The sequence below is a fragment of the Scyliorhinus canicula genome, chromosome 1 (genome assembly GCF_902713615.1).
Source record: "Scyliorhinus canicula chromosome 1, sScyCan1.1, whole genome shotgun sequence".
In the NCBI taxonomy this organism is placed as follows: Eukaryota; Metazoa; Chordata; class Chondrichthyes; order Carcharhiniformes; family Scyliorhinidae; genus Scyliorhinus; species Scyliorhinus canicula.
This window is the reverse complement of record NC_052146.1, coordinates 157558535-157586453: the sequence shown is the minus strand read 5'-3', so window position 1 is coordinate 157586453 and position 27919 is coordinate 157558535. Positions and strand designations below refer to the sequence as shown.

The 27919-nt window shown below is 46.1% G+C and overlaps 1 long non-coding RNA gene across 1 annotated transcript; it reads left to right on the top strand.

Moving 5' to 3' along the window:
• Positions 1-9: 9 nt before the first annotated feature.
• LOC119977657 lies at positions 10-27444 on the top strand. Its single transcript, XR_005463255.1, has 3 exons — positions 10-68; positions 25690-25753; positions 27241-27444. It is a non-coding gene; the product is annotated as an uncharacterized LOC119977657 (long non-coding RNA).
• The last annotated feature ends 475 nt before the right edge of the window (positions 27445-27919 follow it).

Here is a 27919-nt window from a genome sequence, read left to right as displayed (position 1 = left end):
AGGCTCGAAAGCAGGCAGAGTCCTTGCAAGAAATATTGAGTGGCGCCGAGGAGACGAAGGAAGCCTCTGTAATTTTGCTAAGATGCGGGTGTAATTATCTCCTATAACTTACCTCAACGCTGTCCATGAGTCGGACACGTGGCAAGATCATAGGCGATAAAGAGAGGAAATTACCAGCCTGGGGGTGACAGGCAGCGTGAAGGAATCATTCCGGCCTGGGGCACACGAGGGCCCAGGCGGTTGTCAAAATGGCGGCCGCCATACATTCCCGCGCAAAGCTGCTGCCCCCCCCCCCCCCCCTGCCCCTGCCCCACGGGGTTTACCCTATCGGCTGCGGCTGAGGGCATACTGCTTTCCTATTGATGTGGAAATGCCGGTGCTGGACTGGGGTGGGCACAGTTAGAAGTCTTGCAACACCAGGTTAAAGTCCAACAGGTTTGTTTTGAATCACTAGCTTTAGAAGCGCAGCTAGGCTACAAGTTAGCCAGGACCTAAAGAGAGAGCTAAGAAGAGGGGACATGAGAAGTCTTTGGCAGGTAGGATCAAGGATAACCCTAAAGCTTTCTATAGATATGTCAGGAATAAAAGAATGACTAGGGTAAGAGTAGGGCCAGTCAAGGTCAGTAGTGGGAAGTTGTGCGTGGAGTCCGAGGAGATAGGAAAATGTAAAAATGAAATGAAAATGGCTTATTGTCACGAGTAGGCTTCAATGAAGTTACTGTGAAAAGCCCCTAGTTGCCACATTCCGGCGCCTGTCCGGGGAGGCTGGTACGGGAATCAAACCGTGCTGCTGGCCTGCTTGGTCTGCTTTAAAAGCCAGCGATTTAGCCGAGTGAGCTAAACCAGCCCCTGGTAGGAATATAGGAGAGGTGCTAAATGAATATTTTTCGTCAGTATTCACACAGGAAAAAGAGAATTTTGTCGAGGAGAATACTGAGATTCAGGCTACTAGACTAGAAGGGCTTGAGGTCATAAGGAGGAGGTGTTAGCGATTCTGAAAAGTGTGAAAATAGATAAGTCCCCTGGACCGGATGGGATTTATTCTAGGATTCTCTGGGAAGCTAGGGAGGAGATTGCTGAGCCTTTGGCTTTGATCTTTAAGTCATCTTTGTCTACAGGAATAGTGCCAGAAGACTGGAGGATAGCAAATGCCCCCTTGTTCAAAAAGGGAGTAGAGACAACCCTGGTAACTATAGACCAGTGAGCCTTACTTTTGTTGTGGGCAAAGTCTTGGAAAGGTTTATAAGAGATAGGATGTATAATCATCTGGAAAGGAATAATTTGATTAGAGATAGTCAACACGATTTTGTGAAGGGTAGGTCGTGCCTCACAAACCTTATTGAGTTCTTTGAGAAGGTGACCAAACAGGTGGGTGAGGGTAAAACAGTTGAGGTGGTGTTTATGGATTTCAGTAAAGCGTTTGATAAGGTTCCCCACGGTAGGCTATTGCAGAAAATACGGAAGCATGGGATTCAGGGTGATTTAGCAGTTTGGATCAGAAATTGGCTAGCTGGAAGAAGACAAAGGGTGATGGTTGATGGGAAATGTTCAGACGGGAGTCTAGTTACTAGTGGTGTACCACAAGGATCTGTTTTGGGGCCACTGCTGTTTGTCATTTTTATAAATGACCTGGAGGAGGGCGTAGAAGCGTGGGTGAGTAAATTTGCAGACGACACTAAAGTTGGTGGAGTTGTGGACAGTGCTGAAGGGTGTTACAAGTTACAGAGGGACATAGATAAGCTGCAGCTCTGGGCTGAGAGGTGGCAAATGGAGTTCAATGCAGAAAAGTGTGAGGTGATTCATTTTGGAAGAAATAACAGGAAGACAGCGTACTGGGCTAATGGGAAGATTCTTGATAGTGTGGATGAGCAGAGAGATCTCGGTGTCCATGTACATAGATCCCTGAAAGTTGCCACCCAGGTTGAGAGGGTTGTTAAGAAGGCGTATGGTGTGTTAACTTTTATTGGTAGAGGGATTGAGTTTCAGAGCCATGACGTCATGTTGCAGCTGTACAAAACTCTGGTGCGGCCGCATTTGGAGTATTGCGTGCAATTCTGGTCGTCGCATTATAGGAAGGATGTGGAAGCATTGGAAAGGGTGCAGAGGAGAATGTTGCCTGGTATGGAGGGAAGATCTTATGAGGGAAGGCTGAGGGACTTGAGGCTGTTTTCGTTAGAGAGAAGAAGATTAAGAGGTGACTTAATTGAGGCATACAAGATGATCAGAGGATTAGATAGGGTGGACAGTGAGAGCCTTTTTCCTCGGATGGTGATGTCTAGCACAAGGGGACATAGCTTTAAATTGAGGGGAGATAGATATAGGACAGATGTCAGAGGTAGGTTCTTTACTCAGAGAGTAGTAAGGGTGTGGAATGCCCTGCCTGCAACAGTAGTGGACTCGCCAACACTAAGGGCATTCAAATGGTCATTGGATAGACATATGGACGATAAGGGAATAGTGCAGATGGGCTTTAGAGTGGTCTCATAGGTCGGCGCATCATCGAGGGCCGAAGGGCCTGTACTGCGCTGTAATGTTCTATGTAGCTCCTTCCTCAAGTGAAGGAAAGTTAGTGATTCGAAACAAACCTGTTGGACTTTAACCTGGTGTTGTGAGACTTCTTACTGTGCTTTCCTATTATTGAGGCTGCTGTCAATCTGTGGACTCCTTCCCCAACATTGTTGCAGGAGATGCTAAACCCTAGATGGGAAAATGTCAGGCGTAGTATATGGAACTGGTCATCTCTTAACATTTTCCAATTGGGTGGTACAGTGGTTAACACTGCTGCCTCGCAGCACCACGACCTGTGTTTAATTCTGGCCTTGGGTAACTGTGCGGATTTGGTACATTTTCCCCATGTCTGTGTGGGATTCCTCCGGGTACTCAATTTTCGTTCCACAGTCCAAAGATGTGGAAGTTAAATGGATTAGTCATGATAAATTGCCCCTTATTGCTCAAAGATTAGTTGCCAAATGGCCTCCTTCTGCACTGTAGGGGTTCTATGGTTATTTCTAACATTCTCCAAATTGTTATCATTAACATTCTCCTAACATGTTCCAAATGGTTATCTCTAACATAACTCCAACTGATTATCTCTAACATTCTCCAACTGTATTTAACAACCTCCAACTTGTTTTCTCTCACATAACACCAACTGTTTATCTCCAAATTGTTATCTCTAACAAACTCCAAGTGGTTATCTCTGGGATTCTCTAACTTGTATAGCAGATGGACTAACCCAGGGGTAGGCAAACTTTTCCGTGCAAGGGCCACATTCAGAAATTCACAATTCACAAAGGGCCGCATAGTATATTAAGTAAAATAATTACTTCACCCGGTTATGATTCTGGGCGCCTCATATAGAACATAGAACAGTACAGCACAGAACAGGCCCTTCGGCCCTCGGCGTTGTGCCGAGCAATGATCACTCTACTCAAGTCACCCTATACCAGTAATTAACCCAACAGCCCCCCCCCCCATTAACCTTAAAAAAAATTTTAAAAAAAAAAATTTTAAAAAAAAATTTTTTTTTTTTTTAATGACTTGGTGGGCCGCAGAAATACCTTTGGCGGGCCGCATGCGGCCCGCGGGCCGTAGTTTGCCCACCCCTGGACTAACCAATAGAAGCCAGAGAGTTGGAATAAGAGGGATATTTTCAGGATGACAATCTAACTAATGGAGTGCCACAGGGATCAGTGCTGCGGCCACAATTATTTACAATATTAATGACTTGGACAGGAGAAGTAAATGTACTATTGCCAAATCTACGGATGACACAAAAATAGGTGAGAAGGCTCGTGGTGAAGATGACACAATGAGTCGACAGACAGATACGCACAGGTAAACTGAGTGGGCAAAAAATTTGCCGAGGAATATAATGCAGGAAAATGTGAAGTTATGCACTTTGGTAGGAGGAATAAACGAGCTGAATATTATTTAAATGGGGAAAGGTGCAACACAGAGGGATTTTGGAGTCCTCGTGCATAAATCACAAGAAGCTAGCATGCAAGTGCAGCAGATAATAGGGAAGGCAAATGGAATGGTGACCTTTATTTCAAAGGGAATTGACCTGGAATACTGTGAACAGTTTTGCTCCCCTCAGCTAAGTATAGATATACTGGCATTGGAAGCAGTCCAGAGATAGTTTACGAGGATGATCCAAGTATGGAGGGATATTTTTATGAGGAGAGGTTGAGTAGGTTGGACCTGTACTCATTGAAGTTTGGAAGAATGAGAGGTGACGTTATTGTGACATAGGATTCTAGGGACTTGACAGGGTAGCTGCTGAGTGGTTGTTTCCCTTGTGGGAGAGTTTGGGACCAGAGGGCATAATCTCAGAGTCAGAGGTCGGCCATTCAAGACAGAGTTGAGGATGGGCTTCTCTCAGAGAGTAGTAAATCTGTAGAATTCTTTACCATAGAGGGCTGTATAAGCTGGGTCGTAAGTATATTCAAAGCAGAGATGGACAGATTTTTAACCAGTAAGGGAATCAAGAGTTACGGGGACAGGGTGGTAAAGTGGAGTTTATTGGGGCTTTTCACAGTAACTTCATTGAAGCCTACTTGTGATAATAAGCGATTATTACTATTATAAGGTGGGAAAGTGAAGCTTATGATTATCAGATTGGTTGTAATCTAATTGGATGATGGGGTTGCCTTTTTCTTTTACTTTCTTTTCTGTGGCTCTGCTCTAACTATGGCAATCAGTGAGTTTGCCCTCCTTTTGATATCTATGTTATAATGCTCAGAGTCGCCAGGTATCAAATGATACCACCACAAGGTTCAACCGGCTATCAATCAAAGAGCCAAACACCAGTTAGTTAGTTCAAGGTCAAGGTACTTTATTTACGCACAATTAGTCATGCAACATAAACACTACTAGTTAACTGCACCTATCGACCAAGACAACCTGTACTTAACTTCGGGCACCCGGCTTAGGTCAGAGAAACAGTGGCCGCTGTTCGATTCTGGATCTATTGAGTCCGAAGGAGTAACTGCTATTCAGCTGGGCTCATCCACCTGGTAGCGAGCGTTGAACTTGGACTTGCTTCTGGTGTTGCTGCAATTGGAGATGGCCGTGACCAGGGCACCAGGTCCAAGAGAGGACGAACACATGGCGAACTCTTCTTCTTATACTTGGGGGTTTTCGTGCTCTTTTGGGCGGTCCTTCAGTTTGCACCCCACTAATTGGGTGATCCCTGATCACTCCGTTCGATTCCTAACCAATAAGTGGGGGGAGATCTGGATGGCTCGGCATGTCCCAAGCGTTCACTGACCCCGTTGTTTGTGTTTCCCTTGAACAGGGAGTGGCAGCGAAATGTCTGGGACTGTACCGGTTGCTCGAGTACCAGTCCTTTGTTTTGGTCATTTGAAGATGGGCCATCAAATGCTAATTGGCCCCATTAAAATGCTAATTGGTCGGAATTTCGATGCCGTCTGGACTTCTTGCTTGCAAATATACATTTCAGGCTCTGAGTCTTGGCTTGTCCATTTTACCCGCTCGGCTTTGCGAGTTTCTCTGTACCTAGTTGTAAGTGGCCATCCCAGATGGCTACACTCCGTCCTCTTGATCCTCAACACGAAGCGTGAAGGATCACAATACTGGGTCGTCTTTGTTCTCTGAAATGCCGAGTACCCTCAATCAAGGACAGGTTCTACCCTACTCTGTCCGCTGGGTCAAAAACATTTACCTAAATTTCCCTAATACAACACACATCTAAAAATTCCTAAGGGGCCAGTAAACATTCAATAAAAAGAGAACCTCTGACTGTCTCTAACTAGACTACACTCATGCTGCTATTTAACAATCAAAGAACTTATCTTACAATTAACAAATCCAATAGCAGCATCACATTTCTTCTCATCACTAACATTTACATATGGAGAAATAACTTTATTAACAAAAACAACTGCCGAATTTATTAAAGAGAAAGGTTCAGAAAGAGTGTGGGGTTTGCTGGAGTCCGAGGAAAGGTGCTCTAAATGTGTATACTGGAGGGAGGGAGGCTCCTTCTCCATTTCCACAATCTGATTGTCTGGATGACACTGCACAATATGGCTATCACCAGTAAGGCTTCCATTGTGTAGGACAGGCAATACCATTTAACGAGATTCTCACACCATGTGGGGGAATCGGAGGCTGGGTCTATGTGTGGTGTAGTGTCCAGGCTGGGGGTGTTGTGTGGCGAGGAAGGTGGAGGTAGGTAACGCGCGCAACTGTACTGTTCCAGCGACGATCATGGCATAGATCATCAGGGTCGTCTTCATCTTGTTCAGGTTTTTCTCCGTCTTTGAGTACCTTTGTATCTTCCTAGGGGAACAAGCATAGTATCTGTTATAATCTTGTTGTTTCATATCTTGTTTGTCTGTCTGTTTCTCCTTAATGTCAATTTCCCATTAGAATCGTAGCAGCACAGTAGCATGGTGGTTAGCATAAATGCTTCACAGCTCCAGGGTCCCAGGTTCGATTCCCGGCTGGGTCACTGTCTGTGCAGAGTCTGCACGTCCTCCCCGTGTGTGCGTGGGTTTCCTCCGGGTGCTCCGGTTTCCTCCCACAGTCCAAAGATGTGCGGGTTAGGTGGATTGGCCATGCTAAATTGCCCTTAGTGTCCTAAAAAATAAGGTTAATGGGGGGGGGGGGTTGTTTGGTTACTGGTATAGGGTGGATACGTTGGCTTGAGTAGGGTGATCATTGCTCGGCACAACATCGAGGGCCGAAGGGCCTGTTCTGTGCTGTACTGTTCTATGTTCTAATAGTCACCATAGGCAGCATGGTGGCGCAGTGGGTTAGCCCTGCAGCCTCACGGCGCCGAGGTCCCAAGTTCGATCCTGGCTCTGGGTCACTGTCCGTGTGGAGTTTGCACATTCTCCCCGTGTTTGCGTGGGTTTCGCCCCCACAACCCAAAGATGTGCAGGGTAGGTGGATTGAACATGCTAAATTGCCCCTTAATTGGAAAAAATGAATTGGGTACTTAAAATTTATATATAACAAAAAAAGAATCGTCACCATATGTGACTCCCTCATTTTTTTAAAAAACCAACCATTTGCGGAGACAAGATATACGAAAAAATAATTCTGTCACAGTGCAAGCACTCTCGCAGCCTGTGTTTGATGGGCTGAGTGGGGGGACAATTTCTCCGTCCTCTGCAAACTTGTTTTTCCAACCAAGTGCTTCTGACATGTAAGTAGTAGGTGGGGGAAAGCAACCGAAGGGTTGCCGGAAAGGGGCAAAAGTTGTTGCAAAAGTGCATTCTTTAAACCACAGAAAAAGAACAGCAAAAGAGTTTTGAAAACAATTCTCCGAATGGGGTGGTGCGTATGATCCGCGGCAAGGCAAGAATGGGTGGAATCCCCAGGTAGGGCGGGGATAAGTGTCGTTACTCCACTGCCTGAGTGACCTTCCAAGAGCGGTAAGAATTTGTAAATATATGGGCTCCAACAAACTTGTTTCTCTAACTGCAATGTGGTTTTGGAAGAGTAGTTATGACGGTATCAAGAAAGTGTCCGTGAGGCCGACACACAAAATCGTACAAGAGAGAACGAACAACATTTAAAACAAACTAAACAAGACAAGCGGGCAGGTTCCATCAGAGCAGTGTTCTTCAAACTTTTTTTCCGGGGACCAATTTTTACCAACCGGCTGACCTTCGCAACCCATGCTGGCCGACCTACGCGACCCACCATTTTCTCTTACCTTGTTTGCTGCTGGTTTTGGGTCCCTTTGGCCCTCATACACGCTCCTCCAATGGAACCTGTTGGATGAAGATGAAGCCTTCCGGTGTCGGAAAGTATGGAGTCTCCATCTGTCCAAAGTTCTGAATTTTTTTCCTGTAAACTTTTATCAAATAACCACCCCCCCCCCCCCGAACTTGTAAAATAAAAAATTAATAAAATGAGTAAAATAAATGAATAACCCCCCCCCCCCCCGAACATATGAAAAAAAATAAAATGAATAAATGAAAAAAATGAATGAAACCCCCCCCCCCCGAACTTGTAAAAAAAATAAAATGAAAAAAATAAAAATTAAATGAATAAAAACGACTACAGAACTTGTAAAACAAAAAGCCGCAACCGTTTAAAAAAATAGTGGCCGCACTGCGCATGCGTGCCCAATTATCGTGCGCGCATGAGCAATGCGGCCAAAAAAATTTTTTTAACATGATCGTGGCTGCTTGCAGCCGGCGTTATGAAAAGCCGGCTCATGCGCGGGGATTTGTGCGATCGGGAGCGCCGCGGACAACGGCTCCGCAACCCTCCCGACACCCGCCCGCGACCCACATGCACGTCGCGGCCCCGACTTTGAAGAACACTGCATCAGAGTGTAGGACACCGTAAATCTCAATCAGTTCCTGACTCTCATCATCTGGACACCTCAAGGTTCCATTCCGAAAAGGGTTCCAAAGGGGTTACCATGGTGGGAGTCAGACTCGGAGTTGTCACCATCTCCCGGGTGCCAAACTCGCATGTGGAGTTTGCGTGCTAATGCGGCGTGTGCCGATGTGGGGTCCATTATTCATTCCTTGTCAGACGACAGGAATTATCACGGTGTTTCATGTTCCGGAGGGCGGTCGGGGCAAGGGGGCTGTCGCTATCGTCGGGTCAGGTTCCGGTGTGGGAAAATAAATCGTCTTGAAGGGGCTGAACATATCCTGGTCGTGTCTCTGGGGCTGTAGTGACTGGGGCCTGGTCTGTGTGTGCATTGTTCGGTGTTCTCAGGGGCTTCAGTTGTGCTATCGCTGTCGCTAGCAGCCGAATCAAACGTCAGGGTGAAATTTGATTCTGGGGGCAGGGTCAAGGTCGTGTCTGTGAACTTGCTGCTGCTGCTGGAGAACGGGGGAATTGGGTTGTCAGTGGGCATGTCCTCGTTGTCTGCCATCGCCAACGAGAGTGGTGCGAGTGGCTGCACTGCATTCCATAAACCTTAAGCTGATTTACATGGAACCATCCTGATTTTCCGTTCGGATACGTGATTTTATAAACTGAGAGGCTTACTTTGTCCGAGATAGAATAGGGTCCTGCAAATTTAGGGGAGAGGAATGAGCTGGGGTTGTTTAAGGTGATCATCACTTGCTGTCCGGCTGTATACTCTGTCGGGTGCACTCTTATCAAAGCAGGCCTTCCTCTGTTTTCGTTTAGCGCCTAGTCGAACAGCTGCAGCGAGCTGTGCTGCTTTAATATTTTCTAACATGTGCTGGACTGGTTTCTCATGGGTCAGGGCGGTGACTGCGGGGCTGGCCAAATCAAGTCCAAAGAAATACTCGGTACCCTTCATGGGTCATCTGGTCGTGAGGGTATGGGGGGTATATCCTGTTGAGCTCGACACTGTGTTCCTAATAAACATAAGTGCAAATGGGAGCACTGTGTCCCATGTTGTGTTGTGCTGTTGCACCATTTTTCGAAGTGTGGCCTTTAGTATCGGATTCATGCGTTCCACAATGCCGCTGGACTGCGGGTGATAGGCAATGTGGAACTTTTGCTTCATACCAAAAATGGTCATAACATTTTTCATGAACCTGCCTGTAAAATGGGAACCTTGGTCCGACTCAATACTACGGGGGAGTCCCCATCTCATAAAAATTTGCTGGGTTAGGATCTGTGCCGTGGCCATGGTTGTATTTGTTCTCGAGGGGAAAGCTTTGACCCATTTTGTAAATGTGTCGATTACCACTAACACATATTTGTATCCATTTCTGCAGAGGGGGGATGGGACCAATATCTAACTGAAGGTTTGTCCACGGGCCATTTACAGGGCGGGTGTGTCGTAGCTCGGCTTTTTTCGCATACCGATCTGGGTTGTTTTGTGCACAAATCAAGCAATTTTCAACGTAGTGAGATACGTCGGTTTTCAGATCAGGCCACCAGCAGAGAGGTCTAAGGTGGCCAAGGGTGGATTCAATCCCTTGATGTCCATGTCCATCATGGAATTTATAAATTATCTCATCCCTGTCCTGGGTGGGGACTACATAAATGCCATCCTTTAAAACAATTCCCTCATGGATCGTTAAGGAACTCCTAAACTTTTTGTAAGGAGCTGGGAAGTTTCCTTTTAAAATTTCCTTTAATGCCTCATCTTCCTTCTGTGCCTGGGCTAAGTCTTGGATGTTGGTCTGGGAGACCTGAACTGCGTGTACTGGGGCACTTTCGGGGGGTTGCCAAAAGTGGCCATGTCGTGAGCCTGCCTTCGCTAGGGCGTCAGCTTTCACGTTACCAGATGGGGAGGAACGGTGGTGACTTCTTACTTTAACTATGCCATATTTTCTGCCTTTCGCTGTGTGGAGGATATGTTGGAGCAGTGGGGCTGAGGGTAGAGGTTTTCCTTTGGCGGAAATAAATCCTCTAGATTCCCACAGGAGTAGGAATTCTGTTAGGCTGTTGCAGACGTACAAACTTTCTGAATATGTCTGCTGGGGTCGGAAACGAATCAGGGTGCTGGACAATGTAAGCAATGGCTGCTAACTCGGCTGCCTACGAACCTAAGCGTCCAGGCAACTTCAAAGCTATCTCTTCTAAAGCGCGTCCCTGCGCGTCCTCGATATAAATACCACATCCTGTTATCCTTTTTCCATCAAGGACTGTGGAGGAGCCATCTACATAAATTCTCAATGCTTTGTCTGTGGGCTGGGTTGTCTGTGGTCGGATGCCTGTCTTTTCTGGTACCAACTTGGGAACAAAGGGGCCTGTGCTGTGCTTGGGGGCTATGATCTTGCACTCATGTGGGGTTCCTGCATAGTGCAAATTGTCGGCCAGAAACATGTGCGTTTTTGTCCGTTTTACAGTAATGTCGCGTCCTTGTAGGAGTTGGGCCCATCGCGTTGCTCGAATTTGGCTGTCCTTTAGTCTGCTATCCAATAAAAGCTGTGTCGGGGTGTGCTCGGTCAAAATGGTTACTGGGTTGAGTCCGGTTATGTATGAGAAGTACTGTACCGCCCAGAAAACTGCTAACAGGTGCCTTTCGCAGGCTGAAAATCCCTGTTCCACTGGATCTAAGACTCCCGAGGCATAGGCTACGAGTCCTAGACGATCGTGCCTTTCTTGCAGGGGTACGGCCAAAAGGGTTCGGTCGGTGGTCGCTGCCTCTATCGCGTATGGGGAGTGTGGATCTGTGTGGAGTGTGTGCAGAGCGGGGCTGTGCTTAGGGTGCGTTTCGATGCATTCACAGCATCCATGTGCTGTGGAAGCCATTTCCGTGGGGCCTGTTTTTTTAGGAGCTCGGAAAGTGGGGCTGCTTTTGTGGCGAAACCGTCTATGTGGTTTCTACAATATCCAACCAGTCCTAAAAATGACCGGAGTGCTGTAACGTTTTGGGGCAAGGGCAATTTGACAATGGAATCTATGCGTTTGTGTTCTATCTCATGCTTCCCATGTGTGATGACCGTACCTAAATATGTGACTTTTTCCTGGAGGATTTGGGATTTCTTGGGGTTAATTTTGCACCCAATTGTTGTGAGTAGTTCTAATAATTCAGAAAGAAGCGAAATGTGCTCTTCTTTGGTGTCAGTCTGTAGGAGCAAGTCGTCCAGATACTGAGCAAGGCATTCAGGGTGGGAAAATTTAGATAAGCCGTTTGCCAATTGTCTGTGAAAAATGGAGGGGGAGTTGTGGAAGCCTTGTGGAAGGCACGCCCACGTGTACTGCTGTCCCTGGAAAGTGAACGCAAATTTATACTGGCATGCTTTGTCCAATGGTATGGACCAAAAGCCATGCTGATATCCAATACTGTGAAAAGGTTCGACTGGAGTCCCTGTCTCAACATGGTCTTGTGACTCGTGACAACGGTGGGGGCTGCTAGGGGAGTTACTTTGTTAAATTTTCTGTAGTCGATGATCAGTCGCCATGAACTATCTGGTTTTCTTACTGGCCAAATCGGGGCATTATTCGTCGATACTACGGGTCGAATCACTCCTTGATTCAATAAACTTTGGTTCATCTTGGCTATCTCTCTCTCGGCTAGCTGGGGGAAGCCGTACTCTTTCTGGGGCTTCGGATTGGGACCTGTAATGTTTACTACTGGGATTTTGCCGCAGTCGTTCTTGTGCTGCGCAAACGCTGCTTTATGTCTTTTCAAGACCTCTCTAAATGCTTTGTCTGTGGTAATGGTTTGTAGATCAAACCAGTACTTCTACTGAACTAATTCTATGGGCATAATCTCCTACTGTGAGCGTGGCGGGGGCTTGCGCTGCTCCAGCCATTTTCCAGATACATCGGTTGACTGGGTCGAATGAAAGGTTGTGTGCACTCATGAAATCTATGCCTAGGATGTGTTCTGCTGTCTGGGGTAAATCTACTAAAATGACTGAGTGTTTTGTTTTAATATTACCGAGCTGTACGTCCACAGGGGCTGTGATGTGTCCCTGCTGGAGGTGATCTGTAAAGCCACTAAGGGTAATGGTGTCCGTAATGGGTCATATCTTTCTCTGATACATGGTGGAGGAGTTTAACGTGGTTTGGGACCCTGCTGTGTCCCAAAGGAACTCTACGGGTGTCCCCGGACTGTGCCTGCAACTACCGGTCTTCCGGACTTATCCCAAAGGGTGTCGCAGACCCACGTTGGGGAGCCCGAACACCGTCAATTGGTGCCATTCATGGCCGAATTATCTGGTCGGGCGCTAACACTGTTGATGGGTCTGGCGTTGTTTCTAGGGGGGGGGGGGCATTTGTGTGCTGATTTCTTTGCTGCTTCAGGGGGGCTTGACATTCTTATGTGTAATGTCCTTTCTGTCCACAATTATAACATTTCTGTGTCTTGGAGTCCTGCGGTATACCTCTGCCTTCATTGACCCATGCGGGGTCCTGGTGTGCCCTGACTGTCTCTCCTGCTCTGTCTTCCTATGTGCAGACTGTCCCCAAACTCTGGACAAGCGTTTTAGAACCCACAGTTCATTGTGTGCTGGGTCTGAGCGGTTGTAACTGGCGCATGCCTTCTGTCCTGCTTCTGTGGCATGGGATACTAGGGTACGGGTCCATTTGGCCGTATTGTCTACCGATAGCTGGGTGCGGGCTAACTCACCAAATCCAGCAGTAAAATGGATCCAGAGGCGTCCAGCAAACACTGTTGGATGCTCTCCCTTTTTCTGTCTGCACCGATTGAGTCCTTCTGCCGGATCTCCTCTATTATGGCCAATGGCATCTAAAATGGCTGTTTTCATCTCTTGGAGGCTACCTCCTCCTACATTTTGTGGGTCAGGAAGGGCTGAACTAACTGACGGGTCAAGGCACATAACTATGAGCTTTACCTCTTCCTTCTCATCTAAACCGTACATGAGGGTCTGTTGCTTCACTAGTTTGAAAAAGTGGCATGGGTCTGATATTGGGTGGAAAGTCTCTATCGTATCGCGGGCATCCCTTACTCGGTGATAGTTAATGGGATTATGTATACAAAATCGGGTTGGTCTTCCGTGGTGACCCTGCGCTGCGTGGTGATGGGGTTCATTGGGTTGGGGGCTGCCTGTGCAGTCGGTGGTGCGGATGCTTTTCTTTTCGGGGCCTTGGAGGCTCTATTTTGATTCTCGGTCTTACTAGCGTACCGTTGGGCTGTTTCACTGAGTTCCTGCCAATCGGGGCCGTCTTCCTGATCTAGCTGTGGGCCAAAGGTGTCTCTGAACCCATTTTGAACAGATAGCAGGGATTGTAACTTTGCAATTTGCTGCCTGCACTTGGCATGATCCATCGAACTCTGCCTCTGTTCCGCGGTGGAATTGTGGAGTGCTCAGAGGGCTGCCTTCAAATCATCGCACTGTTTCCTCAATTGTTCTACCTGGGTCTCTGTCTCTTCTCTTACCATTACAGCACATTGCGTGTCCTGGTATGCCTTATCATACTGAATTTGGAAGCTGTTAAGGTGGGCGGGACAAGATTGATATGCCCTCTTGACATCATCCATTTTCTTGTCCTTCGCCACTAACTGCTCCCGGAGCTGCATATTTAATCTCTCGCTTTCACTAATATCTCCCTCTCTACTTCTCTCCTTCTCCTCAAGCTGCTTTCGGAGCGTCCTCACGATCTCCTCTGTGCCTCGCAATTGTGCCAGACAGGACACGATTGCCATCGGCTTACGAACCTTGCTTAAACTTTTCTTGTGGATCTCGGTCAGGCTGTCCCACCAAATCTGTCCTATGCTGCCAGGACCTGTTTCCTCATTTGCACAAAATTCTGACCAAACGGGCCATCCTTTCCCCTTTAGGTATCTCCTAAGCTCTTCTTCCCATACGGGACACTGTTCTGATCTATTGGTCGCTGCGACCTCGGGCTCTTGTGGATTCATAAGGTGTTCCATTGCCTTCATGGCCATCCCTACAATTACTTCTGTCTACCGGAAAGTTGGAACAAGAGGAAATAAAGCGGTGGTGCAAACACTGGTACGGCTCAAGCTATTTTCCGGTTTACGCAACTCCCGAAAGTTTCACGCAACAAAATCTATCGAGTTTACCTTATATCCCTTTGTTAGTGCGCATGCAAATTACACACTTCCGAATTCTGGAGGTTTGATCGATACTGGTCTCGCTTGTGGTTTCTTTTACTTTTCCAATTTGGATTCTAATTCAAATGCTTTTGTGGGTTCTCTCGGAGTGACACAGTCACTTCTGGGTCAAGTCCTGTCAGATGTTGCCAATAACTGTTGTCTTTTTCCTTTACTCTGTCTTTTCTGTGGCTCTGTTCCAATTATGGCAATCAGTGAGTTTGCCTTCCTTTCTTTTGATATCTATGTTCTAATGATCAGAGCATCCAGGTATCAGATGATACCATCACAAGGTTCAACCGGCTATCAATCAAAGAGCCAAACACCAGGTAGTTAGTTCAAGGTCATGGGTACTTTATTTACACACAATTAGTCATGCAACATAAACACTAGTACTTAACTACACCTATCGACAAAGACAACCTGTACTTAACTTCGGGCACCTGGCTTAGGTCAGAGAAACAGTGGCCGCTGTTCGATTCTGGATCTATCGAGTCCGAAGGAGTAACTGCTGCTCAGCTGGGCTCATCCGCCTGGTAGCGAATGTTGAACTTGGACTTGCTTCTGGTGTTGCTGCAATTGGAGATGGCCGTGACCTGGGCACCAGGTCCAAGAGAGGACAAACACATGGCGAACTCTTCTTCTTATACTTGGGGGTTTTTGTGCTCTTTTGGTCGGTCCTTCAGTTTAGACCCCACTAATTGGGTGATCCCTGATCACTCCGTTTGATTCCTAACCAATAAATGGGCGGGGATCTGGATGGCTGGGCATGTCCCAAGAGGTCACTGACCCCGTTGTTTGCGTTTCCCTTGAACAGGGAGTGGCGCCGAAATGCCTGCGACTGTACCGGTCGCTTGAGTACCAGTCCTTTGTTTTGGTGAAGATGGGCCATCAAATGCGAATCGGCTCCATTAAAATGCTAATTGGTCAGAGTTCTGATACCGTCTGGACTTCCTGCTTGCAAATATGCATTTCAGGCTCTGAGCCTTGTAGCCACTGTAGCCACCTAAAATGGACACTGAACCAAACAAAATGGAGAATCGCTAAGACTGTAGGGAAAAACAGTTTAGCCAAGGCAAACAGCCTGCAAACACTCATTAGCATTTTGCAAGCAGCAAAACCAGTTTCTGGCCAGGTGGAAGATCTCCAACCAAAGGTGATAATGGCAGAACGTTCTACATACTAATGAGGCAGTCCAGATCTAGGCACACACAATGGCAACATTTGGGTTTGAATAAGATACTTTAAGTGGATGTCCAGACAGAGCGGCACCAGAAGTATCCACTATAGAAACCGCCCCCACCATCGAGAAAGACCCTTACATTGGAGGAATTCAAAAGATATCGATTGGAAGCTATCCAATCGATACCTAAAGGTAAAGCCCGCCCAGAAAGAGGGAAGGACATTGGGGACCCCTATAAATATAGACCCCCACACATGGTCCTGTCTGTTGTTTCGTGCTCCGGCTTTGACCAAGACCTCCAACGTGCATCCTGACTCCAGCCGTTGAGCACCAGCCGCCGAACCGTAAGTGCCAATACGACGCTCGCTACGCGAACCAAGCCCGCTAGACCCCCAGTGACCAGCACGCTTTCTGAAGGTTGCAGACCAAGACCGGGACGAAGGCCTCGCTCCCTGACCTTGCCTGTTCCTGTGTAGTTAAGTATTCTGTTTGCTTAGTTTAGTCATAGCTTAGTCCCTTAGTGTGTGCATGCGTATTTATTATAATTGTATAATAAATATTGATCGTTTGGAACTTACTAATCGGTGTATCGTTTTATTACTTTGAACCTGACCTTGGAATATATGTGAGTTGTCTATATGGCAACTGGCGACTCCTGAGCTGAAAATACATAGACAGAGCCTAGTGGTGTTAAGCACACGGCCTTTAACACAGGCAAGTTAATACACCCCAATAAACGCGTTTTACACCCATAGCAAAACGTGCAACAGCCTGCCTGAGTCATGGCTTGTCCATTTTACCCGCCAGACTTGGCGAGTTTCTCTGTACCCACAAAGAACAAAGAAATGTACAGCACAGGAACAGGCCCTTCCGCCCTCCAAGCCAGTGCCGACCATGCTGCCCGACCAAACTACAATCTTCTACACTTCCTGGGTCCATATCCCTCTATTTCCATCCTATTCATGTATTTGTCAAGATGCCCCTTAAATGTCACTATCGTCCCTGCTTCCACCACCTCCTCCAGCAGCGAGTTCCAGGCACCCACCACCCTCTGTGTAAAAAACATGCCTCGTACATCTACTCCAAACCTTGCTCCTCGCACCTTAAACCTATGCCCCCTAGTAATTTACCCCTCTACCCTGGGGAAAAGCCTCTGACTATCCACTCTGTCTATGCCCCTCATAATTTTGCAGACCTCTATCAGGTCGCCCCTCAACCTCCGTCGTTCCAATGAGAACAAACCGAGTTTATTCAACCGCTCCTCATAGCTAATGCCCTCCATAACAGGCAACATCCTGGTAAATCTCTTCTGCACTCTCTCTAAAGCCTTCACATCCTTCTGGTAGTGTGGCGACCAGTATTGAACACGATACTCCAAGTGTGGCCAAACTAAGGTTCTATACACCTGCAACATGACTTGCCAATTCTTAAACTCAATTCCCCGGCCAATGAAGGCAAGCATACCCCGTATGCCTTCTTGACTACCTTCTCCATTGTATTGCCCCTCTTAGTGACCAGTGGACCTGTACACCTAGATCTCTCTGACTTTCAATACTCTTGAGGGTTCTACAATTCACTGTATATTCCCTACCTACATTCGACCTTCCAAAATGCATTACCTCACATTTGTCCGGATTAAACTCCATCTGCCATCTCTCCGCCCAAGTCTCCAAACAATCTAAATCCTGCTGTATCCTTTGACAGTCCTCATCGCTATCTGCAATTCCACCAACCTTTGTGTCGTCTGCAAACGTACTAATCAGACCAGTTACATTTTCCTCCAAATCATTTATATATACTACGAACAGCAAAGGTCCCAGCACTGATACCTAGTTTTAAGTGGCCATCCCAGATGGCTACAGTAGAGCAGATTTGATGGGCTGAATTGCCTTACTTCAGATCTTACGTTTTATGGTCTGCAAAAGACATTTGATACAGTGCCACACAACAGACGAGCAGAATTCTAGTTGAATAAAGATGAAGGGAGTCAGACAGGTAACATAAGATGTTTATTTATATGTGCTATTTACAAAGGGGTCCAGTTAGACTTCATCAGGTCATCTCTCTCTCTGTCGGTTGGTTCCTATCTGGCTGACCTTATATACACATGGTAATAACCCCGTAGGTAGTGGGGGAGCTCCTACTACTCAAGCCACATGAGGAATACAATCAACCCAGCCTTTGTGTTCCATGCAGGTTATTATACCCGCCCCCCCCCCCCCCAAGTCTGAAGACCCCATAGGGAACATTGAAGACGACGGGCGGACAAAGAGGAAGTTAAAAACACTGATGAAGAGGAAGATTCAGAAGAAACCAGCGGGTCCCTGCCTGGCGGCGGGTGACACAGAGGCATTGACACGTCATTAATAGGCTGTGAGAGTGGATCAAGAGCCGGAGAACAACACGGCTGGATCGCATGGGCGGACAACCCTCTGCAGGTGGTCGGACAACGATATCCGAGTCAGGGACTCCAGGATTTGTGTCTCTATATCGTAATCAAATGATCAGGCATTTTGGTAGTACGAGACGAAAACACGGTAGTCAGGTGTGTAGACTGCGGAACTGGAACAACTGGCAGGACCTTGGCTTATTAGTTTGGTTCTGTAGATTTCAGTAGATGAGCAGAAGACTGCCAAGCACGTAGATGGTCGAGATGACGCTTCATGAGCTAACCTCGAGCACAAATCTGGTATGAAACGAGACCTGTTTGATGAATGATGACCCCTGTAAGCCAACGAGGGACCTTCACCAAAGCTACGGGCAGTGACAGCCTCATCAGGTGCAAACAGTCGGAGAAGACAATGCCTATTCGGGCAATGCTCTTGTAAATGTTGTGAACGGCGCCCAATGTGGGGCATCAACAAACCCAACCGAGTCTGGATTTGGTGACCCATCAACATCTCTGGGCCACCCCTATTACTGCATGAGGAGTCGTCCTATAGCAAAAGAGGAAGTGTGCCATCCTGGTATCCATTGAGCCGGTGGTTTGTTTCCTCGGGCCTTGCTTCCCTGTCAGTACGGCACGATCCGCCAATTCATTCGATACCGGATGATAGGGCACAGTGCGAACATGGCGCATTCCATTTGCCTTCAAGAAGGCAGTGAACTCCTCACTAGTAAACGAGGCCCCATTGTCCGTAATAAAGACCTCCGTTATTCCATGGGCCGAAAGAGATGTGCGCAGCCGCTCAATGTTCGCACTGGAGGTGATGGGCACCATATTGTGGACCTCCATCTACTTTGATTGCGCATCCACCAAACTGAGGAACACAGAGCCCAAAAAGGGTCCAGCAATATTTGTGTGAATGCAGGCCCAGGGACATTCAGGCCACTCCCATGGGTGCAGGGGTGACACAGGAAGTTTCTGATGGGCCTGGCATATAGGATAGCGCTGGGCTACCAGGTCAATGTCCGCATAAATGTCGGGCACCCAGATATAACTCCTGGCCAGCATTGTCATTTTGGAAACGCCTGGATGAGCAGCACGAAGGTCTTTCAATACTAATGGTTGGTCTTTCACAGGCATGACAACCCACAGGGGGACACTGTCTACGATGGTGAGTTTGGGCATCTTGGTCGAAAAAACCTTCCAACCCCACTGGAAGCTGTAGACATGGCCCACCGGAAGAAACCAAATGTTGCACCTTATCTAATACCGGATTATACTGCTGTCAGTCACGGATGCAAGTAGCCGTTAAGGACAATGAAGTTAAGGACTGCCACAATTTTGTCGGCCGTGGGCAGATCCACCAAGACTGCAGGCAAGAGGAGCCGACTTAACCTGTTGGCATTGGCAATTGACGTGGCCGGATGATGATCGAATGAATATTGGTACGCAGCCAATAGTAGAGCCCACCTCTGGATCGGGCAGATGCAATCGGTGGCACTACCTTGTCCGCCCGAAAGAAGCTAAGCAGAGGCTTATGACCCGATATGAAAACACGTCGGCCGTAAACGTACTGGTGGAAATATTTAACATCAAACACGACCGCCAGACCTTTTTCTATATGTGCATAATTGCACTCAGCAGCCATCAACATTCTGGAGGCAAAAGCTATCGGATGGTCCTGGCCCTCAGCCATGCGATGAGAACGGACATCGGTGATGTGTCATTGGAATGTCACTTTAAGAAATGTTTGTCTTCTCAAGCGGCTTCAGTGATGTCAGTGTGGGTGGAGCTGAGCTCTGGCACGGCTTTTTACTTTCATTTTGAGCTGGAAGCTGTTTTTGGCTCTGAGTTTTAGTTTTGTTTTCAGTAGGAAAGCTGCATTCAAACCAAGGAGGTGTATTTTGGGTCTCTCTGATGCTGAAGATTGTCTCCAGATGACTTGATGATTTCAAAGTAATACCTGTTTCTGTAAGGAATGCAAACCTACTGTCTTTGCTAAACAGGGTCTTTGGGCTTATGGATGTTGTTGGGAAAGTTACTAAGAGTTACCTATAGAGTACTGTATCTTTGGGGGAGATATCAGTGTTGGTAGTTGATAAGATGTTTACTGTGTGTTTATAAAATGTTAACTGGTTCATAGAATAAACATTGTTCTTGTTTTAAAAATACTTTAGGTCTCTGTTGCTTTACACCTGTAAAGTGGGCCCTTGTGCTCCCCATAACCAACATCTATTAAAAGTTGTGGGTCAGGTGAACTCCCTGATATACTTTGGTGTTGTATAAACCTTGGCCCATAACAGATGCCATACGGCAAAGCACCGTACATTTAATACAGGGGTTTAGCGGCATCAAAATGAGTTAACATTTCAGACAAAACCAACGTCCTTTTCATCATATCGAATGCAACCTCCTAGTCATTGCCCCAAATTCAGGATTGTTTTTTCTGCAGAAGGAAATGGAGGAGGGATGGGAGGGGGGGGGGGGGGGGGGGGGTGGTAGCTAGGATTGTTGCCAGATGTTTAAAACAGCCATAATAATTTATCAGACCCAGGAAGGAGCGAAGCTCAGCAGCACGCAGTCTGTGGCCCATCTTGATTTCCTCTACTTTGTCGGCGGCTATGTGTAGGCTGTCTCGGTCCACCCGGTAGCCTAAATAAACCACCTCCTTCGCATTGAAGACACACTTCGCTTTACGCAGAAGGACGCCATATTCTGAAAACTGCTTCAAGGTTTTTTTAGGTGTTAACCGTTGTTGTCCCCGTGAGTAACATATCATCAAGATAGCAACGTACGGGAGATCTCACGAAGTATCTTCCATAATACATTGAGACACGGCGCAAGCTGGGTGTACTCATACAAGCCTTTATGAGTATTGATTGTCACGTATTTTCTCGAGGTCTCATGCAGTTTGAACTGCAAATAGGCATTACTCATATCCAGTTTTGTGAATGAGGAGGCAGTTTCATAGCGCCAGGGTCCCAGATTCAATTCCCGACTTGGGTCACTGTCTGTGCGAAGTCTGCACATTCTCCCTGTGTCTATGTGGGTTTCCCCCGGATGCTCCAGTTTCCTCCAACAAGTCCTGAAAGATATGCTGTTCGGTAATTTGGACATTCTGAATTCTCCCTCCGTGTACCCAAACAGGCGCCAGAATGTAGAGACTAGGGGAGGTGCCAGGAACAGGAGTAGACTATTCAGGCTGTCAAGTCTGCTCTGCCATTGTATACGATAATGACTGATCAGACAATTTAATGCCTTTTACAGAGTTGCCAACGAGCACGGATTTTCCATATTTTATACGGCCATTTCCAGCTGTTTCTATTTTGACTTAATCAAGTGAGGAGGAAGCTAGCCACAGCAGGGCTGTTTGTATAGGAGTTACCAGTGGGCCTCAGTTCAAGCCTGTTAGTCTTTTGGACTCAGTGATGACATAGTCAAGTTGGAAGAAAAACCCAAATATTGAGTAAGTAGTGATCATGACTTAATCTGGTGTTAAATCTAGAAAACATACTTTCAACGGCAGCACGGTAGCATTGTGGATAGCACAATCGCTTCACAGCTCCAGGGTCCCAGGTTCGATTCCGGCTTGGGTCACTGTCTGTGCGGAGTCTGCACATCCTCCCCGTGTGTGCGTGGGTTTCCTCCGGGTGCTCCGGTTTCCTCCCACAGTCCAAAGATGCGCAGGTTAGGTGGATTGGACATGATAAATTGCCCTTAGTGTAAAAAATTGCCCTTAGTGTTGGGTGGGGTTACTGGGTTATGGGGATAAGGTGGAGGTGTTAACCTTGGGTAGGGTGCTCTTTCCAGGAGCCGGTGCAGACTCGATGGACCGAATGGCCTCCTGCACTGTAAATTCTATGTAAGAAGGACTACACATCAAGCTGGTCCTTTATTGTACAATTGAGAAAGGATGGATACACGACGTGATGTAACGTTTGCTCATCGGACTTCAGCATTGCCCATGGAGGAGCAAATGAAATAGAGGCACATATACTATCCAAGAAACATCATGCTATGGCACTAATTTCTGAAAGCACCCAGACATCAAACCTTTCATGCAGCAGAAAGACTGCTCAGGCATAAGAGCAGGAACTTTGATGACACATTCTGATTGGGCACAATGTGTCATTTTCTACTGCCGATCATTTGACTGATCTTGTGAAAGTGATGTTTCCGGACAGCTCCATTGCTTCTAAGTTGGCTTCACTCCGGACCAAGACAACAGCAATTGCCAAGACTCTGGGCCAAGAGATGAAAGGTGACATCTTTGGAACAATCAGGGAAATCTCGTTCTCTATCTCAACCGATGGGAGTTCTGACCATGGTGTGGAGAAACAACTCTGTCCTGCCATTGTTTGGTTCTTTACACAGATGTGAATAGGGTGATCAGTGTTCTACTTGAAATAGCGACAACGAAAGAGAGATAAAGCAGCAAAAACATTTTCCAACTTCTGGACAATGTTCTTGAGGAAAATAACATTCCTTGGAAAAATGTGATATGCTTTTCTGCACACAACACAGCAGTGATGACAGGAGTCCACAATGGTGTTGCTTTCTTTGTGAAGAAAGAAAACCCAGATATTTTCATTCTTGGATTCCATGCCACCTTCTTCATCGGCTGCAGAGAAAGGGGCAAGTCAGTTACTGTTCTCTCCAGTGGACTTGCTTGTACCAGTCTATTACTACCTTGAGAAGTCTAGCAAGCGCCACAAAGAGTTCAAGGAAATACAAATATTGTGCAATCCAGAAAATCACAGAATACTCAAAACATGTCTGCACAAGGTGGTTGTCCTGGGAAAGAGCACTAGATAGATTTCTGGAATAATGGTCTGCGTTACAAGAGTACTTCTCCCAAGAATCACAATCAGAGAAAGGAAAAAGAAAGAATGAAGGGGGCTTGAGAAATGGTAAGCGACTGAAGGTTGACACTTCTTCTGGAAGGACCTCTACAAAGCCTCTTACGGCAGAGACCATCACCAAGAAGACTGCTCAGCCACTACACACACAGGATAGTGTTACATGTAGCACATCATCTACAACAAGAACATTGTTTGCAGGAACAAAAACCTGCATTCATGATGCCAAAGGAAATAGTGGTTACCAGGTTTCAGCTTCTGTCAGAAAACAGACCTCTGCAACAGTGATACCCAAATAGGCCAGTGCAGGATCTGTTCAGAAAACTGCTGTTCTTGTGCATGGTAGCAAGACTGACAATAATTTAAAAAATGGAAAAAACAGCAGTAGTTCAAGTGCTGGAAGCAAGAAGAAGTCTCCCACAGCTAGCAGTAGAGCCATCTCAAGGCAAAGCTGCCATGATTTATGCAAAGCTTTGTGACAGAAACAAGCTGTACTGTACCTTTCTTCAATATACACTTCCTGTGTTCAACAGGCTCAATATAGAGCTCCAAAATGAAGGTCCCAAGATACAGACTCTACATCAGAAGTTGCTTGACTTTCTTCAGGACTTGTTGCTTCGCTTTGTGAAACCTGCTGCAATTGCTAGTGTTCCATTGCCTGCTAGCTGCATGTCCAAGGATAAATTCAATCCGATGAAGACCTTGTTGGAAACAAACCAGTCAGTTTCTCAAAACGGGATACCTCACCTCGCAAGATAGGGATAACTTCTACTCATCAGTACGAAAGTACTATGTTGCAGTGTGTGACTATGTCACCAACAAATTTTCCCTTCAGGATGAATTGCTGCTACATGCTGTAGCCACCAAAGCTGGCCACTTCCCGACATAAAATGGAACATTGAGTTGCATGCAGGGAAAATTAGACAATGTCAGAGAGGCAAGCAGGTTGCAGAACCTCTCTGTGGATTCTGTCTGTGAAGAAACCAGACAGCATAGAAACTAACAAGCTGCGCATATTAATTGAGCGATTCCTGGTGATTCCCGGGCACAATGGACACAATTAAGAATAACAAAGGCCAAGCTAGACTCTTCAGCGCTAGCAGGAGTCCCGGACAATAAGATACAAACAGCCCCAAGAACCGCCCAGTGATCGAGGAACAGCCCCGTTATTAGGGAAATTCAAATCAATCGATCGGGAAGAGACCCAATCGATTGCAAGTTTATAGAGGGTCCGCCCAGATGGGCGCGAAACCCAAAACAGTATAAGACAGAGACCCCGACCCCAGCTCGCTCTCTTAGCCGGCCCTCCCAGCAGAACACCTTTGCAGCAGCTCTCCAGGAACTTGAACGTGAGAAGGAGAGGCCTGGCCAATTGCTACACCGACAAGTAAGTGTTGTACAACGCCCACTACGAGAATAGACACTCCTGACCCCTTTAGTCCACACCAACTGGAAGCCTGCGGATCCAGGACAGAGCAAGAGGCCATTGTTCCCTGATCCGGCAGTTCCCTTATTCCAGATAAGTATTGGCCTAGTAGTGGTAGGAATAGTTTAGTCTTAGTATTATATGCATGAGAAGTAAATAACTGTAATAATAAATGTGTCTTGTTTGAATTTACTAACTGGTGTATTGAGTCATTGATCTGAACTTGAACTTGAACCTTGTGGTGGTATCATAAAGATACCTGGCGACTCTAGAGCTAAGGAATAAAACAGAGCCAATTGAGTGTTAAGCACACTCACCCAGAACGAGCAACAATGCAAGAGTGGCAAATCCAAGGGGGAGGAGGGTGGAGGGAAACTTTACATCAGTTTGTTACTTTGCAAAGCGATTCTATGTCATGGAAGATATTCTGGATAATTTAGAAGTGGAATTTGCTCAAATCCAGGATGACACATTAGAAGGTAATGCGTTAGACAGACGATCAGATGAAGTTTGGGTGGATATCTCCCCGCTGAGGGGAAAGTCAACCAGTGAGCTGAAGTATCGAAGTTTCGGCCCAGTTTAGGAATCGAGACACTTTCTGACTTCTTAACCTAGAAAGTCTATACTCAAGCCAAAGGACAGTGCTGTCATAAAATGCAATTCAATGCAAAACTACTTGATAAGTGTAAAAGAGCTACATATACATCCCTAAGTAAGCCTGAGGTAAACTCTGAAATTAAGGTGAAAGAAGGTGATTGCAGCACTGTCTTGACAAATGCAAAAGAGCTGCATCAGTAAGGTTGAACTGAGCTCTGATACTGGTGTGAAGACAATTTTGATCTTCATGTAAAATGGCGAATGTTTTGTTCACATTTTTCATTCTTAGATTGACTGACTGTTTGAAAATTAAGTTGAAAACACCCACTCATGATGATGTACATGCATGAAAAAGCTTTTCATTTGCATTTTCCATTTGTGTTTTAGATTTGTGCAATAAAGTAAAGCTATACTTCAGATTCGTGAGTATTTTTACTTTGAAATGAAAATCCAGATTTTACTGCCAAAATACTGATTTTTGGTATCTGGAATGCTGATTTCTGTTGGGAAAGGTTGGCAGTTCTGCTTTTACATACAACCCCCATAACCCTTTACATTATAGTTAATCAGGAATCTATCAATTTACCTTAAACATATTCAATAACTGAGCTTCCGCTTCCCTCTGGGGTAGAGAATTCCAAAGATTCACAATCCTCTGTGTAAAGAAATTTCTCAGTCCTAAGTAGCGTGCTCATTTTGAAATTGTGCCCCCTAGTCCTAGACTTCGCAACCAAGTTAAACATCTTACCTGCATCTAACCTCTCTACTCCTTTAAATATTTTGTAGGTTTCAATTAAATCGCCTCTCATTCTGCGAAACTCCAGGGAATACATTTGTTAGCCTTTCTGAGGTAAGGGACCAAAACTGTACACAGTACTCCACGTGCAATCTAACTAAGCTCCTATACAATTGAAGCAAGACCTCACTACTCCTGTCCATTCATGGGATGTGGGTGCCATTGGCTGAGCAAGCATTTATTGCCCATCACTCATTTCCCTTGAACTGAGTGGTTTGCTAGGCCATTTCAGAGGGCATTTAAGTGTCAACCACATTGCTGTGGGTCTGAAGTTACATGTAGACCACATCAGGTAAGGACAGCATTTTCCTTCCTAAGGATATTAGTGAACCAGATGGCTTTTACAACAATTGACAATGGTTTCATGGTCATCATTAGACTTTTAGTTCCAGATTTTGTTTATTGACTGCAAATTTCACCATCTGCCATGATGGGGTTCAGACCTGGTCCCCACAGCATTATCTGGGGTCCCTAGATTATTAGTCCAGTGACAATACCACTATGCCATTGCCTCCCCTGGCACCATGTGCAGAGCAAGATTTCAAAATTTGTGGATGATATGAAGATTGGTAGTGTTGTCAACTGTGATGAAGATAGTCTTGAACTTCAAAAAGACATAGACGTATTGGTGGATTGGGCAGACAAGTGGCAGATGAAGTTCAATTAAGTGTGAGGTGATTCATTTCAGCAAAAAGAAAATGTAAAGAGAGTACAAAATAAGGGGAGAAAGTATAGGAACAAAGGAACCTCGATGTATATGTAAATAAGTCATTGAAGGTGACAGAGCATGTGAAAAGAGCAGTTAATAAAGTATCCTAGTGTGGCCATCTAAAATGGCGGCTCACAAAGAGTGATGAGAAATTTGGCCAAGCTGGAGCACAGACAGGCTGCAGCCTGCAAATATACAAACTGTAGTTCAGATTATGCAGAACCGAACACAGGAAAAAGGCCATTAAAAGGGTGTTCTCAGGAACAATAGAACTATCCTGTCTATTCACATCATCTACCAGATGCAGTGGCACCCAAGTCCTGCTCTGAACACTTCCAGGCATGGCCACTGAGTGCCCACCCCAAAATCAATGTGGCAGCTCCTCATTGGACTTGGATCGATCAGGGAGATGGAGTCCTGATCAATTGATTGACGACTGCCCACAAAAGGGGCAGCCTGTCTGTGCTCCAGCTTGGCCAAATTTCCCATCACTCTTTGCGGTCAGCCATTTTAGATAGCCACACTAGGATACTTTATTAACTGCTCTTTTCACATGCTCTGTCACCTTCGATGACTTAAGAACATAAGAACTAGGAGCAGGAGTAGGCCATCTGGCCCCTCGAGCCTGCTCCGCCATTCAATTAGATCATGGCTGATCTTTTGTGGACTCAGCTCCACTTTCCGGCCCGAACACCATAACCCTTAATCCCTTTATTCTTCAAAAAACTATCTATCTTATTTGCATATACATCGAGGTATATGTAAGGGGCAGGGAAAACCCAAGCCGGTTAAAAGGATTGTGTAGCCATCACTCGTTCTCTCTCATATGCAGCCTCCACAACGACCAACACCAGCCAAGACCAAGGGCCCACGCCAACCACCGAAGGACGACAACAGAACACAGACTACCTACAAGAACTGCAGCCTCCACCAGACTACAAGAACCAGATAAGGCCATATCTACTCTATGTGCCGGTCACCTTGAAGTTATGTCACGGTCATTTAAGTATGATAGTTACAGTCCAATGTGCATGAACGTGTGATTAACTAAGTAAACAATCTTGTGTATGTCAAATAAACTATCTTGTACTAAACAAACGTGTGTGATCATTTGTCCATCGTATATGGGTTAAACACACTGGTTATAAAAGAGTAACACTAGGTTTTATTAATAGGGGCATTGAGTACAGGAGTAAGATGGCCATGTTGAACCTATTAGGCCTCATCTGGAGCATTGTGTTTAGTTCTGGGAGCCGAACTTGAGGAAGGATGTGAAGGCATTGAGTACAGAGGAGATTCATAAGAGTGATTCCAGGGATAAACAACTGAAGCTGTGTGAATAAAGTGGAGAGGTTGAGTCTATTTTCCTTGGAGAAAAGGCTGAGAGGAGACTTGGCAGGTATTCAAGATCCTGGGTATAAGGACAAGGTAAATCATGAGAAACTGTTCTCAAGAGTACATCAAGAACTAGAGGGCACAAATTCAAAATAATGGGCAAAGGAGTAGATGTG